Here is a 15,182-nt window from a genome sequence, read left to right on the forward strand (position 1 = left end):
GGGATCCGCCGCCTCCGCTCCCCCCTTACCTCGCAGTCAGCAGACCTCAGGATCAGCGGGGACCCGACCAGTAGTACGAGCGGGCGCCGGGCGCACCCGCTCTGTATGCGGAAGTGATGTAACTTCCGCATATCAGTGCGGGCGCTGGGTCCTAGCGCCAGCACGATTGGTCGCCGCCTGATCGAGGTCTGAGTGACGCGGCGGCGGCTGGAGGGAGCCGCTGACAGAGGGGGTGAGCGGCACCCCTGGGGAAGAGATCCGTGACACCCCAGGACAGATTGGGGGCACGTGCCCCCCCAAAATAGGGCTAGTGACGCCCCTGCTCCTCACTCTCATTCTCCTCTCCCGCGTCCTGTTTGTCCACTGTGATCAAGGGAATTCTCCGTCCTCCATTTTGAAAATGGCCATTTAACTGTTAAACTGTAACATCGCCCACTTGAGCCATAGGGAAACATGGACATTACCTGGCACATCAGTTGTCCTCTCAGCTATAACTGACAGCAACTGATATATTTCAGTTCTGACAAAATGTTGTCAGAACTGGAAGGGACCATTGTCAGAAGAAAATGGTGAGCTTCTGAGATGAACTGATGGCAAGGTAACTATGTAATGCTCATTTGAAGTTACCTCATGTGTTTATTTTAAATAATTTTACTCAGTACAGGTTCCCTTTAAAACAGTTAATGCAGCCACAGAATGACACTGCAATTTGTGAAGCTGTTGGATGACTAGAGCTGTAGCGGCTCTCTTCAGTAATGCTGGGGATGGTGTGGGTACTGGTGGAGATCAGGATCCTCTGCACAGGCGCATCTAGTTAAGTGCTTAATGCAGCTAGTAATGATAAATGAAAATGGAGGTTACTGATCGTAAAAACCTTTCCTGGCCACTCCCTTGCACAAACACTTCTGCAGACATTGGGTAGATGTTTAGACTGCCTGGAAACGGTCAGATTGGGTGACTAATAATACAAAAGCTGAAACTACGAACAGGCTTTATATTATAATTACAGTTTGTGTGCACATGTATGCATGTGCAGAGGTTCATGCTTATGCGGAGTTTGTGTCCAGTGACTTCCGTTAGCAAACCATTTCAGATTTCCAGGCCTCCTGATTAAGCAGTGTGGGAAGACGGAAGCAGAGATTAATCAACGACTGCAAATTTCACTGTTCACAGACAAAGATTACAGTATGTAGAAAGTTTAGCTTAACAGAGCCAAAAATAACACAGAATTAAGAAAAGCTAATCCAGCCAGATACAGAAAAGTTACAGGCAGTGATTTGTGTTCTCAGGAGTATGTTTTACATTGCTTGGCTACTATAGTTCCACACAGAAAGATTAATAATCCTGCTTAGTGGTGTAATTGTTCAACTTCATGGATTTAAATGGGTGGCTACTGAGTCCTGGACTGGCATTCTGTTCTATGTACTTTGGCAGAAGATGGTGTGGATGCTGAAGTTAGATATGGAGGCAGCCATATTAATTTCCTTTTAACTACTTCAGGTTCCGGGGGGGGGGGGTTTACCCCTAAGGCCCGGTTCACATTAGCGGTGGCCGTCCGGAATCGCCGTGCCGGAGCCGGACCGCTTTCAGAACGGACGGAACGGACGCACGGCATGGCAATGAAAGCCTATGCGTCCGTTCACATGCGTCCGTTCTGCCGGACCGGAGCCGGACCGGATCCGGGCCGGATCCGGACTCCGGCGTCCGTTCCAACATGCGCTATTTTTGGGTCCGGCTCCTCCGGCAGCCATATCCGGAGCGGAGCCGGACTGCACCATCCGGCCAATACAAAGCAATGAGAGCCGGAGAGCGCACAACACACTGCCTACAAAAACCGGACGTTCTACCTCACTTCCTATGCATTTTGGATGGGGACCACATGGGCCCAGCGAAGAGTGGGGCAGCAGCGATTTCATGCTGGAGCTCTTTTTGCCAGCAACATGTCTATGTCTGAAGGAGGCGAACAACAGAGAGAATTCCCAGGTTTACGAGTAAAAAATGCCTGGATCCATGGTCCCAACTGCAGTCTCTGTATCCACGGATGGTCTCCACACGTCCACCTGTCTCCAACAATGACCCCAGACCCTTCTGCTGACCTCCCAGACCCCAGGTATTTACAGGATGTTATCTCCTTAAGAAACCGGATCCGGACCGCAACCGTGTTCACACCGCACGGAAAACGGATGCAAACGGACCGGATCCGGACCGGATCCGGATAGGAACCGTACGGATCAGGTCCGGTCCGGCTCCGGTGCGGTCCGGACATCCGGTGCGGTTTTGACAAAACCGCAAGTGTGAACGGGGCCTTACTGCTCCTGACAATTTTGGTTGATCAGCTGTGTTGCTATTGATACAGCAATATACTTGTATAACCTGTGCTGTAAAGTGATTTTTGTGTTTTTGTTACAGAACAATCTAGGCTTTCTTTGGGTAGTAATATTTTTTTTCCAAGTATTTAATTTCACAGACATTCTATCAAGGAAAATAAGGCGTAAATGCAAAAATTGCAAATATTTTATTTTTTTCCCATTCCTAATTTTTATATGACAAGTGCCAGAGGTTTAAAACACCTCAAAATAAGTTACTTGGCTCATCAGGATTAAAACAATTCCACATATGCCATATTTCATCACTAGTTGGGCATGTAGCTTACTACTACCACCAGCCTGTGCGTCTGTATCAATTGCATGCGATTGCTAGACTGCTGTATAGATGCATTGCTAGGCAACAACCTTTCGATACATCTACAAAGCATTGGGTCCCAGAGCTGTTGCCCTAGTGATTACATCTGATCGCCAGGGGAGCGGCTAAGGTTTTGGTGCCCCCAATTCCCCCCATATAGGTTAGATAGGTAGGTGCCCCCAGTAAAGGTTAGATGGGTAGGTGCCTTCAGTATAGGTTAGATAGGTAGGTGCCTCCAATATAGGTAGCCAGCATAGTTGCCCCCAGTATAGGTTAGCTCAGGCATGGGCAAACTCGGCCCTCCAGCTGTTACTGAACTACAAGTCCCACAATGCATTTGCCTTTGAGTCTTGACTGTGGCTGTCAGACCCCTGTAATGCATTGTGGGACTTGTAGTTCCTTAACAGCTGGAGGGCTAAGTTTGCCCATGCCTGGGTTAGCTAGTACAGTTGCCCCCAGTGTAGGTTAGATGGGTAGATGCCCCCAGTATAGGTTAGATAGGAATATGCCCACAGTAGAGATTGGATAGGTATATGCCCCCAGTATAGGTAGGAAGGTGTGCGCAGCGGCAGGGAGCGGGCAGATAGAAGTTTCCACTTACCTGCCTGGATCCTGCACACAGCTTCTATCTACTTCCTGTCCGTGTGTGCGTCGTATCAGTAAGAGCTCCCCCTGTGATGACATGTGGTTACGTCATCACAGGGGTGCTGTTACCATAGTGACGGACGCCGGGACAGGAAATGTCCAGGATCCAGGCAGGTAAGTGGAAACTTCTGTCTGCCTGCCCCCCCGCCACTGCGCACACACCCTCCTGCCGCTTCGCCCGGCACTCCCAACTGTATGCCCGCCGCCAGCAGCAGAGCGAAGCCCACCGCAGGGTGAGGCCCCAAGCGGGGGCGTGGCTCACCTGTATGCTGGCGGCACCCCTGCTGATCGCTATGGATGGTAACCATTACAGGTGTCCATGAATTGTAAGGCCAAGTATAGGTGACACAAGGGTTTAACTAGTCTGGAAGGGGTTAACACTTCACACAAAATAAACAAACCTAAGCTTTTATTTTTTATGTGACACTGTTATTTTAATGTAAAAACAAAAACCCTTCTTAAAGAGACACTGAAGTCTCCTAAAAATCATGTTTTTAATTAAAAAATGTGTTTAACATCTTTGCCCTACCTAAACTGCCGCATCCCCACCGCTGAAATCTATCTAAATCCCCCCTAACTCCCCCCTCCCTCTCCCCCGCAAAATCCACGACTTTCTTGGTCGTGGATTTTGCTGCTGTTGGGGGCAGAGCTATGAGCTGCAGCTCTGCCTCCATGCCCTTCTATCAGCGGCGGATCTCCGCCTCTCCCCCACCCCTCTCAATGAAGGAATACTGAGAGGGGAGGCGGAGAGGCGGCGATCTGGGCTGACAGACACACTGAGAGGCAGAGCTGCGGCTCATAGCTCTGCCTCTCACAGAAGCGCTGCCTGGATTGCCCCCCGGGGAGTTTGGGGGGATTTAGTTAGAGTACAGCGTTGGGATGCGGTTGTTTAGGTAGGGCAAAGATGTTAACACATTTATTAATTAAAAACATGATTTTTACGAGACTTCAGAGTCTCTTTAATGGATACCCGAAGTGACATGTGACATGAGATAGACATGTACAGTGCCTAGCACACAAATAACTATGCTGTGCTCCTTTTTTTTTCTTTCTCTGTCTGAGTTAAATATCAGGTATGTAAGTGGCTGACTCAGTCCTGACTCAGACAGGAAGTGACTACTGTGTGACCCTCACTGAATAGAAATTCCAACTATAAAACACTTTCCTAGCAGAAAATGGCGTCTGAGAGCAAGAAAGATAAAAAGGGGAATTTCTTATCAGTAAGGGTCACACTGTAGTCACTTCCTGTCTGAGTCAGCCACTTACATACCTGATATTTAACTCTTTCAAACCGAGAAAGAAAAAAAAACGAACACAGCATAGTTATTTGTGTGCTATGCACTGTACATACACGTCTATCTCATCATGTCACATGTCACTTCGGGTATATCATTTAAAGCGGATCCGAGATGAAAAACTAACTATAACAAGTAACTTGTCTATATATCTTATCTAAAGTTTAGATAGTTTACACAGCAAATCTAGCTGCAAACTACTTCAGCAGTATGTTTATTTATTCTTGTGATACAATGAGAGCGGCCATGTTTTGTTTACCACATTACACATAGGCAAGCTGCAACTGCATCTCCAGCCCTCAGCTCACTCCCCTCTCCTCCTCCCTCCTCCCCTCTGCCTCTGAAATCTATGGCTAGTAACCTCCTCCTCCTCCTGCCCAGACTGAGCTCCCATAAGCCCTTGCTACACGGAGTGCCAAAGCACTTTGAACTGTGGGCGAGGCTTGTTTTGTTTATAGGGAATTAGAGTAATAAAACAAAAACAAAAAAGTGTTTGGCTTGAGGAATGTCCTATAAACTATATGTAAGGAACACAATTATGCAAGGAGTAAAAGTTTATCTTGCATCCACTTTAATGTAACTCTATTTGGATGAGCGCACGAGCGTACATGAGCAAGCGCAATCACAGCAGCGGCTTTTAGTACTGGACCTGAGTCTCACTAGTGTTGGGCGAACAGTGTTCGCCACTGTTCGGGTTCTGCAGAACATCACCCTGTTCGGGTGATGTTCGAGTTCGGCCGAACACCTGACGGTGCTCGGCCAAACCGTTCGGCCATATGGCCGAACTAAGAGCGCATGGCCGAACGTTCCCCGAACGTTCGGCTAGCGCTGTGATTGGCCGAACGGGTCACGTGGTTCGGACCCGAACGCGCTCTGATTGGCCGAACGGTCACGTGGTTCGGGTAAATAAATACCCGAACCACGTCATATCTCCGCCATTTGTCTGTGGGTTTAGCTTTGGGTAGGCAGGCAGGGTAGTTCGCGCTCCAGCCACGCTAGCCAGGGTCCCCCCTGTCATTGTGTCACTGCTGGGAACAGTAGTACACCGCTTGCTCAGCCACACTATATAGCATTCTGTTTACTGCCACTCTGTGTACCTCGCTCAGCCACACTATATAGCATTCTGTTTACTGCCACTCTGTGTCTGCTGGGAATAGTAGTACACCGCTTGCTCAGCCACACTATATAGCATTCTGTTTACTGCCACTCTGTGTACCTCGCTCAGCCACACTATATAGCATTCTGTTTACTGCCACTCTGTGTCTGCTGGGAATAGTGGTACACCGCTCGCTCAGCCACACTATATAGCATTCTGTTCACTGTTCTGTGTCTGCTTGGAATAGTGGTACACCGCTCGCTCAGCCACACTATATAGCATTCTGTTTACTGTTCTGTGTCTGCTGGGAATAGTGGTACACCGCTCGCTCAGCCACACTATATAGCATTCTGTTTACTGTTCTGTGTCTGCTGGGAATAGTGGTACACCGCTCGCTCAGCCACACTATATAGCATTCTGTGCACTGTTCTGTGTCTGCTGGGAATAGTGGTACACCGCTCGCTCAGCCACACTATATAGCATTCTGTTCACTGTTCTGTGTCTGCTGGGAATAGTGGTACACCGCTCGCTCAGCCACACTATATAGCATTCTGTTTACTGTTCTGTGTCTGCTGGGAATAGTGGTACACCGCTCGCTCATCCACACTATATAGCATTCTGTTCACTGTTCTGTGTCTGCTGGGAATAGTGGTACACCGCCCGCTCAGCCACACTATATAGCATTCTGTTCACTGTTCTGTGTCTGCTGGGAATAGTGGTACACCGCTCGCTCAGCCACACTATATAGCATTCTGTTCACTGTTCTGTGTCTGCTGGGAACAGTAGTACACCGCTCGCTCAGCCAGAGTATATAGCATTGTGTTTACTGCCACTCTGTGTACACCGCTCAGCCAGACTATATACCATTGTTTACTGACACTCTGTGTACACCGCTCAGCCAGACTATATACCATTGTTTACTGACACTCTGTGTACACCGCTCAGCCAGACTATATACCATTGTTTACTGCCACTCTGATTCTGCTGGGAACAGTAGTACACCGCTCGCTCAGCCAGACTATATAGCATTGTGTTTACTGCCACTCTGTGTACACCGCTCAGCCAGACTATATACCATTGTTTACTGACACTCTGTGTACACCGCTCAGCCAGACTATATAGCATTGTGTTTACTTCCACTCTGTGTCTGCTGGGAACAGTAGTACACCGCTCACCCGCCACTGTATAGCATTGTGCTCTGTGTCACTGCTGACAATAGTGGTACACCGCTCACCCACCACTGTATAGCATTTCTGTACTGCCACTGTACTGCTGCCAGTCAGCGTGTACTTTAAGGATAAGTGAAATGAGGAAGAAATCCGGTGAAAGAGGGAGGGGCAAGGGAAGAGGTGTTTCCCCTGACGGTTCACGTACAGGCCACAGGGGAGCACCCAAGAAAACCCACTCAATACTGCCCATGTTGTCCAGGACAACAACCCTCACAGATCCAAAAGAACAGGACCAGATAATTACTTGGATGACCTCTCAAGCGTCCAGCAGTGGGTTAAGCAGCACCAGCACATCACGCACGAGGTCCGAGTCCTCAGCCAGTTAAAGTCTGGGCTTTCTTTGAAGACTGCACTGAGGATGTTACCATGGCGATTTGCAAGGTGTGCAAGACCCGCCTGAGCAGGGGGCAAAGTATTAACAACCTCTCCACCACCAGCATGAGCCGCCACATTCTATCCAAACATCCCACTCTGTGGGCAAACGCGGCAGGACAGGGTACCACCAGCAACACTGCCTCCCTTGGGTTCACCAGACTCACCACCAGACCCGCCTCAGCAGCAGCAGTAGCCCAGCCATTGCGTGGTTCACAACATTCACAAACATCAGACGATGCTGACACTGTCACTTTCCGGACTAGTGCTCTTGAGGTCTCCCAGTGTTCATCAAACACAACAACCAACAGCCCTTCGGTGTGCAGCGCTACGGTTGAGTTGTCTGTCTCTGAGATGTTTGAGCACAAGAGGAAATTGCCAGCAAATGACCCCCGGGCCGTGGCAGTAACAGCCAGCCAGCATAGCCAAGCTTCTGGCCTGCGAAATGCTGCCATATCGAGTGGTGGAGACAAACAGCTTCAAGGGCATGATGTCAGTGGCCATCCCACGTTACGTTGTTCCCAGCCGCTACCACTTTGCGCGCTCTGCAGTGCCTGAGTTGCATGAGCACGTGGTCAGCTAAATAACCCGAAGCTTGAAGAATGCCGTTGCCTGCAAGGTTCACCTCACCACTGACACCTGGACGAGTGCGTTCGGCCAGGGTCGATACATCTCCCTTACCGCGCACTGGGTGAACCTTGTGGAGCCTGGCAGCGATTCCTCACCTGCTACGGCGCGGGTGTTGCCCACGCCGCAAACAGCTGGATAACAACAGCAGCACCTACCTCTCTGACTCCTTCTCCTCCAACGCATCTCAAAGCTGTACCTCATCCGGAAATGCTAACCCAGCACCAGCAGCAGTAGGATCGTGGAAGCAGTGCAGCACAGCTGTTGGCATGCGTCAGCAAGCGTTGCTGAAGCTGATCTGCCTTGGGGATAAGCAGCACACAGGGGAGGAAATTTGGAGGGGAATAAAGGAACAGACGGATTTGTGGCTGGCACCGCTGGACCTGAAACCGGGCATGAAGCTAGACACCTGGCACGAACTGGCAATGTACGCAATAGAGGTGCTGGCTTGCCCGGCAGCCAGCGTTATGTCGGAACGCTGTTTCAGTGCTGCCGGAGGCATCATCACAGATCGGCGTATCCGCCTCTCCACAGAAAATGCAGACCGTCTGACTCAAATTAAAATGAATCAATCCTGGATTGGAAACGACTACGCAACACTCCTGGACCCCAACCAAGTAACATGACCGATGAACATCTGGGATGGTTTAGCGTTTCCGGTCCCTGTTTATTGAACCTCTCATCTGTATTACATTTATGACTGCATGGCGGCAAAAAGCATTGCTGCTATATCCGCACGCTTTTTGTCCTCATGCAAGGCCTGGGTTGTTGTGTCTCACAAAGCGTGGCCTTCTCCTCCTGCGCCTCCTCCTGTTCCATCACGTGTGCTGCTGCTGCTGCTGCTGCTGCTGCTGCTGGGTTACCGTTGCCGGTCCCTGTTTATGGAACCTCTTATCTTTATTACATTTATGACTACATGGCGGTACAAAGCATGCTATCCGCACGCTTTTTGTCCTCATGCAAGGCCTGGGTTGTTGTGTCTCACAAAGCGTGGCCTTCTCCTCCTGCGCCTCCTCCTGTTCCATCACGTGTGCTGCTGCTGCTGGGTTAGCGTTGCCGCGTGGTCCCTGTTTATTGAACCTCTTATCTTTATTACATTTATGACTACATGGCGGTACAAAGCATGCTATCCGCACGCTTTTTGTCCTCATGCAAGGCCTGGGTTGTTGTGTCTCACAAAGCGTGGCCTTCTCCTCCTGCGCCTCCTCCTGTTCCATCACGTGTGCTGCTGCTGGGTTAGCGTTGCCGCGTGGTCCCTGTTTATTGAACCACTTATCTTTATTACATTTATGACTGCATGGTGGTACAAAGCATGCTATCCGCACGCTTCTTGTCCTCATGCAAGGCCTGGGTTGTTGTGTCTCAAAGCGTGGCCTTCTCCTCCTGCGCCACCCTCCTCCTGTTCCATCACGTGTGCTGCTGCTGGGTTAGCATTACCGGTCCCTTTTCCTGGAACCTCTTATATGTATTACATTTATGACTGCATGCCGACAAAAAGCATGTTACCTGTGCAAAGAAAACAGACATTTCCCGCATTTAAAAGACAGTTTTCCCTTTGAAACTTTAAAATCGATTTTCTCAAAAACTATAAGCTCTTTTTGCTAAATTTTTTTTCCTCTTGTACCCACTCCCAAGGTGCACATACCCTGTAAATTTGGGGTATGTAGCATGTAAGGAGGCTTTACAAACCACAAAAGTTCGGGTCCCCATTGACTTCCATTATGTTCGGAGTTCGGGTCGAACACCCGAACATCGCGGCCATGTTCGGCCTGTTCGGCCCGAACCCGAACATCTAGATGTTCGCCCAACACTAAGTCTCACATCCAGGAAACTTAACAGTAACTAGTTTGGAAGTGAAACTTGAGTCCAGGAACCTTAAAGGAAACCTTTAAGGTATGTTTTATGCATATGCAGGGCTTCTTCCAGTCTGACCGCACTTATGCCGTCTTCCTTCGCCTCCTCGCTCTCCCGGTAGAAGCCCCGTAAGTTTAGCCAGTCAGGGCATGCACAGTGCAGCTGCGCCCCACACCCCCCCTCCCCATCTCACTCCAGCAGCTGGGAGTGTTCTGCGCCTGTGCAGTAGTACTGCGCAGTAATACTGGGCCTGGACGGCCTGGCCACACGCCTCCTCGCTCCTACTTATGTTGCCGGAAGTGTCCTGCACAGGTGAAGTATGAGAAAATCTAGTACTGCAAAAACCTCGTGCTGCACCTGCGCAGGTCACTCCCGGAGGCGGGAGTGAGGAGGCGCACGGCCAGGACCGCACAGACGTAGTGGCCGCCGACATGAAGGCCGACAAACACGGAAGTGAGCTGCGGCGGGGGACTGGAGGATGGCTGAGTACTGGCGCGGGCACAGAACGTCTGCAGGGGGCAGTAAAAGCCCCAGGTAATTTAAACTCCTTAAAAAAAAACAAAAACAAAAAAACCGCTTACAGTTATCCTTTAAGTCCATAGCAGAAAGAGAGTTGCACACTGGAAAAATTTGGAGGTGCTGGACCAAGCGACCATGAAGAAGAAATTCCAGAGGGTTCACACACTCAGTAAGGGCTAGTTCACACTACTGGCGATTTTTTAAAAATTGCCCTGAAAACACTTACATCATGCTTTCCTATGCGCTAGTTCAGATTGGGGCGTTTTGTTAGCTTTCCGATCTGAAAAGTGCTGCATGGACCATTTTCGAGGTGATTTTGCGATAATGGGAGATATAGGAAAAGCGCAAAGCACTAGAAAAAGCGATTTTGCCAGCGATTTCGTGGGCGTTTTTTTTTTCCCTGTCAATTTAAATGTGAAGGGTTTCTGGGATTTTTAGGTCCTTTTCCCTTTAAAAAATAAGACCTTGGACACTTAAAAAGCACAAAACACCCAAAAAGTGCTTACAAAAACACTTACCAAAAATGCCCAACGCACAGAAATCGCCGGGAATCACAAAACAGCGTCAAACGCCCAGCGCTAACGCGATCGGAAAGCAATGTGAACAAGGCCTAAGAGTTAGCTTGCTTTATTCACAAGAGACACCTGATGTTCATTCCAGTCACCAACGACCGTTTCAGGGCTACGGAGGGTCCCCCTTGTCAAGGTATAAGGTAACGAACCTTAAGTGGTTAAATACCAGTTGCCTGGCAGTTCTGCTGATCCTCTGCCTCTAGTAATTTTAGCCACAGCCCCTGAGCAAACATGCAAAACCCGAAGTAACTTAAACCAAAAAATAAAAAAAAAGCTGTGGTGACACTGGTGAATCAATGTTCTCGATCACTCCTATGCTGATCCTTTAACAGTTTTTTGGGGGGAATTTCCATATGCATGCCTACTCCCTAACCTCCACATGTGACGATGATTGCACCCAGTGATGAATTAACCACTTGCCGACCGCGCACTCATACCGCGCGTCGGCAAAGTGGCAGCTGCAGGACCAGCGACGCAGTATTGCGTCGCCAGCTGCAGGCTGATTAATCAGGAAGCAGCCGCTCGCGCGAGCGGCTGCTTCCTGTCAATTCACGGCGGGGGGCTCCGTGAATAGCCTGCGGGCCGCCGATGGCGGCTCGCAGGCTAAATGTAAACACAAGCGGAAATAATCCGCTTTGTTTACATTGTACGGCGCTGCTGCGCAGCAGCGCCGTAAGGCAGATCGTCGATCCCCGGCCAATCAGCGGCCGGGGATCGCCGCCATGTGACAGGGGACGTCCTGTCACTGGCTGCACAGGACGGATAGCGTCCTGTGCAGCCCTGATATCCGGGGGGGAGCAGGTAGGAGAGGGAGGGGGGAATTTCGCCGCGGAGGGGGGCTTTGAGGTGCCCCCCCCGCCAGCCACATGCAGGCAGGAGAGATCGGACCCCCCCAGCACATCATCCCCCTAGTGGGGAAAAAAGGGGGGTGATCTGATCTCTCTGCCTGCTACATGATCTGTGCTGGTGGCTGCAGAGCCCACCCAGCACAGATCACTCAACACAGCGCTGGTCCTTAAGGGGGGGTAAAGGGTGGGTCCTCAAGTGGTTAAGAAGAAAAGGGGCCCTAGGCAAGGTATTAGCTTTGGCTTATCCTGATGGTCCTTTTGGTAATCTGAGGTGAGACAGGACCAAGAATTGGGCTGTTGGGGCCCCCTGACAACTACTAGAACCCAGGCATCTGCCTAGGTTGGCTTATGGGTAATCCTGCTCTGCTTGCGCCTACCTGATTGGCTGAGTATCATGCAGGTTTAGGGAATGCAGACAGCATTAGACCCTAGTTTATGAAAGTTGACCAGTTGGACGCCTTTGTTTTTTTTTTGTTTTTTTACCCACAGTTGTACTTTCTAAATATTTAAATAACTCCATTTGTATATGGACACCTCTCTATGTGAGCTAATGTGGAACCACCTCATCCATTTTGCATTTTAAAGGGGCACTATAGCGAAAAGTTGTAAAATGTAAGATATGTGCAAACATAAGCAAATAAGAAGTACCTTTTTTTCCAGAGTAAAATGAGCCATAAATTACTTTTCTCATATGTTGCTGTCCCTTGCAGTAGGTAGTAGAAATCTGACAGAAGCGACCTCTTTTGGACTAGTCCATGGGGGATTCTCAGGGATTTATTTATTTTCAAAAGCACTTAGTGAATGGCAGTTGCTCTGTCCAACTGCCAAAAAACTGTGTAGTGAGCAGGGAAGCTGGGCAGCATCATTGTTTAAATCCTTTTTGGGAAATATCTTAATAAAGAATAAAAACCTTGCTGAGAATCCCCTATGAAGAGATGGACTAGTCCAAAACCTGTCGCTTCTGTCAGATTTCTACTACTTACTGTAAGGGACAGCAACATAGGAGAAAAGTAATTTATGGTTAATTTTATTCTAGGAAAAAAACATACTTCTTATTTGTCTGTTTGCACATATTTTAAATGTTACAGTTTTTCGCCATGGTGCCCCTTTAAGTTACTGGTGGTTCTTCCAGATTGGGTCTGTGATGGTCATTTCTCTGCAGAACATACAGTAGTTCCTGCTGAAAAATAACTTTTAAGACAGAGGAAAGCTGCAGCATAAGCTATTATTTCTGTGGCACTGCTGACAAGGTTACACTTCACAGCACATTATAATCTAAATTAAATTGTGGAGACATATACAGGAGTATAGGGCACCTAATTTAGCCAACCTAACCATTTACTGTCATCGGTGCGCAGTTAGCACTGCTGGAGCAGTATACCCATCAAAACGGACACTCCACTGGCTCTATGCCTGCTGTACCGGTGTGCTTACTGCATACACTTTGGACAAAACCACAGCAATAATCTGATGCTCCCTTCCTGCATTGAGGGGGCTCAAGCCATTTTATCTCCTTTCTCTGATGATACAAATTCAGGAGATATCCCCTCTGTACAGATTCTTGGGTGTATCAGTCTCGTGTGCTAGAATTCTATAACGTTCGGTCCAACAAAAATCATTGCATAAAAAAAAAAAAAAAGTTTCTGTCCCCAAGAAGTTATAAGAGATTAACATTAAAGCAAGGAAAATGTTACCGGTTCAGCACCGCAGTGCCGAAAACCTCATGCATCCGAGCAACGTTCACCTCCCATTTATTCGCCAATAACTTTATTGCTACTTATCACAATGAATTGATCTATATCTTGTTTTTTCCGCCACTAATTAGGCTTTCTTTGGGTAGTACATTTTGCTAAGAATTATTTTTTTCTAAATCCATTTTAACAGGAAGATTAAGAAAGAAATTAAAACAATTCATTATTTCTCAGTTTTTGGCCATTTGTAGTTTGAGTTTCACATACGCTACTATAATTAAAACTCATGTATTTTATTTGCCCATCTGTCCCGGTTATTATACCGCTTAAATGATGTCCCTATCACAATTTATGGCGCCGATATTTTATTTAGAAATAAAGGTGCATTTTTTCAATTTGCGTCATCACTACTTATAAGCTTATAATTTAATATAATAACATACTCTCTTGACATGCATATTTAAAAAGTTCAGACCCTTGGGTAACTATTTGTTGTTGGTTGTTTTTTTTTTTTTTTTTTATTGTATTTTTTTTCCTTAATAAAAAATGTATGTGGGTACTTTTTGGTGTGGGAGGGAAACAGCCAATTTTAAATGTAAAATAAAATAATTGTTTATTGAAAAATGTATGTGGGTGCAGTTTACTATTTGGCCACAAGATAGCCACAGTCACAAAAAGTCCTGGATGCGAACGGTCTCGCATCCAGGAACTAAAAGAGCACGGAGAAGTTTCCTGGGGGCTCTCTCAATAGAAAGCGTCGGTTTTTCTGCAGGGAAGTTAGATCGGTGAATGGGAATTATATTCCCATTCACTGATCGGGGGGCTAGCGACGGGCGACGGGAGCGCGCCCGATCGCGCGCACCACGCAGCCGCAGCAGCAGAGCCTATCTGGACGAACTTACTCATCCAGATAGGCCGAACTGGTTAAAAACAGTATAAGGCCTCGCTCGCATCATATGCGCTTTCATACGCATTTGGAAGCGCGTATGATGTGCAACATGCAACAATGGCAGAATGGCATAGACAGCCCTTCTGCCGTTCACATCATATGCACTGCGCAGCAGTTCGATGCGCTATGATACGATTGCGTACTGCTGCATGCATTCTGCCTGCAAGCGCAGAGCTGACCCATCCGCTGTAATGAATGGGATCAGTAGCGCAGCGGGTAGCGGCGCAAATGGCGTGCGAACATACACGTTGCGATCCGATCGCACGCCCTTCTGCACTAGTTAGATGTGAACGAGGCCTAACACTTGACAGACGTTGCTTATCATTGTTTAGCTGTACAACTGTAATGAGCGGGAGATGGAGGCTGCCATATTTATTTCCTTGTAAACAATACCAGTTGCCTGGCAGCCCTGCTGGTGCATTTGGCTGCAGTAGTGTCTGTATAACAGAAACAAGCATGCAGCTAATCTTGTCAGACCTGGCAATGTCCAAAACACCTGATCTGCTGCATGCTTGTTCAGGGTCTATGGCTAAAAGTATTAGAGGCAGAGGATCAGCAGAGCAACCAGGCAACTGGTATTGCTTAAAAGGAAATAAATATGGCAGCCTCCATATTCCTCTCACTTCAGTTGAAGCAGCAACACTTCTGTAAACTCATGAGGGGTAGTTAAAGGATACTGCAGCTGAAAGGCTGCAGAGAGATAAAACCTGCATTGTGTAGGTAAAGAAAAGGACATACTCACCGCTCTCCTCGCTCCCTGCCATCGGGTCCCGCTCGTCAGCCACAGCTCCCGGTACTGGCCG

The 15,182-nt window shown here is 48.3% G+C and overlaps 1 protein-coding gene across 9 annotated transcripts in view; it reads left to right on the forward strand.

Moving 5' to 3' along the window:
* The window catches only part of FAM13C (family with sequence similarity 13 member C), a 508,143-nt gene that overhangs the window by 58,939 nt on the left and 434,022 nt on the right, over nt 1–15,182 (forward strand). The gene's annotated exons all lie outside the window — the stretch shown is intronic.

The sequence above is a fragment of the Hyperolius riggenbachi genome, chromosome 10, assembly GCF_040937935.1.
Source record: "Hyperolius riggenbachi isolate aHypRig1 chromosome 10, aHypRig1.pri, whole genome shotgun sequence".
Lineage (NCBI taxonomy): Eukaryota > Metazoa > Chordata > Amphibia > Anura > Hyperoliidae > Hyperolius > Hyperolius riggenbachi.